This window comes from Ursus americanus, chromosome 15 (genome assembly GCF_024610735.1).
Source record: "Ursus americanus isolate L20-20 chromosome 15, mUrsAme1.1.p, whole genome shotgun sequence".
In the NCBI taxonomy this organism is placed as follows: domain Eukaryota; kingdom Metazoa; phylum Chordata; class Mammalia; order Carnivora; family Ursidae; genus Ursus; species Ursus americanus.
In genome coordinates this window covers 46,699,336-46,703,972 of record NC_142141.1, presented here as the reverse complement: position 1 = coordinate 46,703,972, position 4,637 = coordinate 46,699,336, and the positions used below count along the sequence as shown (strand labels likewise).

The 4,637-nt window shown below is 31.8% G+C and overlaps 1 pseudogene; it reads left to right on the top strand.

Annotated features, from left to right (window-relative positions):
• The first annotated feature begins 1,562 nt into the window (after window positions 1-1,562).
• On the top strand, window positions 1,563-1,905 carry LOC123785402 (transmembrane protein 14C pseudogene; annotated as a pseudogene).
• The last annotated feature ends 2,732 nt before the right edge of the window (window positions 1,906-4,637 follow it).

Sequence of the window (4,637 nt, the reverse complement as noted above, 5' to 3'; positions counted from 1 at the left end):
TACTTTTTTCTGTAATATCCAAAATAACTAAATTTTATCCTCTTCATAGTATATTTTTTCCTAAATGTTATATCAAAGAAAAAATGTCCTCAGATTTGAAATAAATTATCCTCAACCTTAATTTCTATTTCTCTATTTTTGTATCTTGGAAGAACTAAAATAAAATAAATTCATTTAAGAAAATTTTAGTTATTTCTTATTTACCATTTATCAGGTTATTAAACAAGTTAGTTTCTCATTTTTGTTGATATGACAACTTCAGAGACTATAATTAAAAGAATTTTCCCAGCTTTAATGCTGATAACCAATCCCTCTGCTTTCTAGTTTTATAGTTTTATATTCCCTATTTTTTAATTTGAGCATAAGTAGCATAAGAAAAAACATCTATGTAAAATATTCCCAAAAGGGAATACAGCATATTTGAGGCAACCATTATGTACTTCAAGTGGGTACCTTGATGAGTTTTTTAGTCATCACAACCTTACAGCCGTTCTCCACATCAGGAAAGAGAACATTACAAACACAGCAGAAGTTTCATGTTGAAAGCAATGACCTCCTTCCTGGCAACAGATACCTACCGACTATTCCAACTTCTATCACTATGGATTATTTTGATCTTAATGTAAATAGACTCAAGGTGTAAGCATTCTTTTGTCTCAGTTCTTCCACTCTGTGGTATGTTTGTGAGATTCTTCCAGGCATTATGTGTGGCAGGGGTGCGTTAATTTACATTAGTACCTAGTATTGTATAGTATTTATAGTATAGTATGTAGTATATAGTATTTATAGTATAGTATTTATAAAACTACCACACTTTGATTATCCATTCTATCATTGACTGATGTTTGGATTATTGCCATTTTGGGCTGCTACTAATATTTCTTCCATGTATATTCTTGCTTTTTCAGTGCACAAAAGTATTTATTCTCTTGAATATATACATATATATATATACATATATATATACATATATATATATATAGTGACAAAATTCTGAGATCAGATACACTGCTTATGCTTATCACTGATTAAATATTTCAAAGACTAATTTATATTTCAACCAGCAATTTGTTCACAGCTTTTTCAGTGCACAAAAGTATTTATTCTCTTGAATATATACATATATATATATGCATATATATATATATATATATATATATATATATAGTGACAAAATTCTGAGATCAGATACGCTGCTTATGCTTATCACTGATTAACTAAATATTTTAAAGACTAATTTATATTTCAACCAGCAATTTGTTCCGCATCCAACAAACATACTTTTAAAATTTTCTGTTGTTTTCATTTTATTATTCTAATTATTGTAAAGTGGCAACCTATTTTGTAGGCGATTTTGATACTTTTTTCAGTATGAAATGCTTGTTCAAAAACCATACCCTGGCCTTGCCCTGGGGACACCGAGTGCGCCACGACGTTTCTGGTGGGACCAAGACTCTCTGCCTCATGGCTGGTGTGCCCTTGTCTACCAGGGCAGACCTATGGGAAAGCAGTTGGGTACCAGCTTGGTGTACTCTTCCGTCTGGTCAGAGTGAAAGAGAACAATGCAAAAGGTCTCTGGCCCACTAGTGCCTTTACATTGCTTGGCTTTGCCTATGTAGCCCTGGATACTTCTGAGGGGATCACTGGCTATGCAAGAGCAGGTAGTGTCCCCTCCCTGGCTGCTGGGCTTCTTTTGGGTGGTTTAGCAGGCCTGGGGGCTTATCAGCTGTCTCAGGATCCCAGGAACATTTGGTTTTCCTAGCTACATCTGGAACCTTAGCTGGCTTTATGGGAATGAGATTCATCCACTCTGGAAAATGTATGCCTGCAGACTTAATTGGGGATGCCAGTTTGCTGATGGTTGCCAAACTTGGAATTAGTGTGTCGAATGGATCTCATCAGTAGTAGTCATGTCCCAGCTTGGACTCATGAAGAATTTAAAAACTTCCACCATTTTTAGTGTATTAAGAGAAATAAGCACAGCATTTTCATATATTCTGACATTTTACTTAAAACAAAATAACATTCAACTTCCCAGGAGAAAAAAAGACAGTCATTATCATTACAACCTTAAAGAGGTGGGTGGTATATAACCCAAGAGCATAGTATTATAATCTCATGCAGTTTGATTCTTGTACGTTGATGTTATCTCTTCCTTCTGTATCTACAGGTAAAATCTCAAAGCACAGACCTACTTTGAAATTATCAAATGAAGTATCAATAAATAATAAAAAATAGCATTTTGATTGATAGATAGCGTTTTCTCATAGCTTGTAAGAATTCTTTATAATCACTAGGAATAAGTCATTTTTCCATGGATAGACAGTTAAGATAAATCCTGTTACACACACACACACACACACACACACATACACACACATTCCTGTTTATATGTATACATAAACATCAGTTATATTCTAAGAGGTTTACTATTTTACTCTTCTAATGATAAATTTTGATGAGCAAAGTCCTTAATTCAGAATAGTTGAAATTAACAGTCTCTTCCTACTGTGAAGATATTTTATGAAATTTGTGACCTGTTTAAAATTTCTACGCCTACTGCAAGTAATCAAGAAAGTCTCCTATGGTTTCTTCAAATGTTTTATCATTTCACTATTTATATTTTGAACCACCCTCCATATAAAATTTTGTTTCTGTGGTAGAATTGGGGGTCAGGATTATTTTGTCTTACAGACAACCAGTTGTTCCAGCATCATTAATTAAAAAGACATTTGCCATGTATTATACTTTTTATTATTAATCAAATTTCTTTAAATGTATGGGATTATTTTCACTCTTCTGTTCTGCTCCACTATCATATCACTAGTTTGATTGCTAACATTCTTATAATTATATAATGTTCTTGATTAGAAATAATACAATTTTCTTTTCTTTGAAAATCCTAGTCAGGCTTTGGTGTTGGCCTCATAAAGTGAGTTAGAATATTTTTAATTATACTCTTTTCTTTAATAATTTGTTTGTGATTGTTTTGTCTTTCTTTGATGTTTGGAAGAATTTGAATTTCATAATGAACTTTACATGTATATTTATATCTTTAGGATCAACGTGATATTTCTCTTTTTTCTTCCAATTTGAAAGTTGTGATTTTACTCTTAATAATAAGTCTTGCTGGGTGTTTATCAATTCTATTAGCTTTTTCAGAGATTCAAATTTTTTTTGTTGATTTTTCTAAAATATATCAATTTTTTGATATATTATCTAATATGTATCTGATTGCTAATGTATAGCTATTACATTAACTTCTGCTCTTTGTTGCTATTATATTGACCCACTTTGCATTTAATTTGCATTTAATTTAATTCACACTTTTTCAGATAGCTGTTCTATCATTGATTTTAAGCTCTTTTCCTTATTTTGAATTTGGATATACAGCTATACCTTTTAACTGAAGCATAAAACCATATATTGAAAATTATCATTTTGTTTATTATCCAGTTTTCCATATGAGTCCTTATTTTATTTGTACTACTTAAAAAATAATTACTAGCTCTCCAAACATTTTATTTTTTTATTTTTATTTTTTTTTAAGATTTTATTTATTTATTTGACAGAGATAGAGACAGCCAGCGAGAGGGAACACAAGCAGGAGGAGTGGGAGAGGAAGAAGCAGGCTCATAGCCGAGGAGCCTGATGTGGGGCTCGATCCCATAATGCCGGGATCACGCCCTGAGCCGAAGGCAGGGGCTTAACCGCTGTGCCACCCAGGCGCCCCCAAACATTTTATTTTTATTCATCATTTACTTATTGATCTCTCATCAGGAGGTTGTATGATTTACTCTGCATTCTTTTACATAGGAAGTACAAAATTTTCTTACTATTTATATTTATCATGACATGTGAAAACAGAAAGAAAACACTTGAGAACAATAATTCATATTTTAAGTTATATTTTATACATTAAATTTTTATTTTAAATTAACCCCAACTTGGAATTATTGACTAAATCTGATATAATTTTCTCTCAGAGGGCTTTCAAATGATCAGGGGATTTCAGTCACTTATACAAAATTTAAGTGAAATTATACATTAATGACTTTATATTAATTACCATAAAATCGATATAAAAGAAGCTCAATTTTGCTTGAGACATCAGATATTTTCTTATTTCTTGAAATCTATAGAAATTAATTTCTCATATAGTTGGTACTTCCTAATTCTATTAATTAGGGAACCCATCAAATAAAAAAAACTTAAAATTTGTCATTTTGAGGAAAACAGTGTAGTGACTCAATTTAATTTTTAAGGTGCTTGAAAATTTATTTTCAATGTCTGTTATTAATCATAATGAATCAAACACAATGAGCCAGAATTAACCTACCATAATAAACAGCCAGAAAATTTGCCACATAAAAAATAAAACAATAATTTTCAGACACTGGAAAAAAGTACAGTATGGAATTGTGATTGTTAGCAGGATAGAAATAATTAAAGTGAGCTCTTTGGGGACTTTTTGCCTAGAAACATTTTTTGGGCCATAGGGATGTGGGAGAGCGTCTTGGGTCAAGGAGGAGCCCAAGAGGTTCTTGGGTCAAGGAGTCAAAGAATGAATCTTGTGGACAACAAAGAGTGAGTAAAACAATAGAAGTTTATTGAATGAAGATAACAGAAAAAGCTCT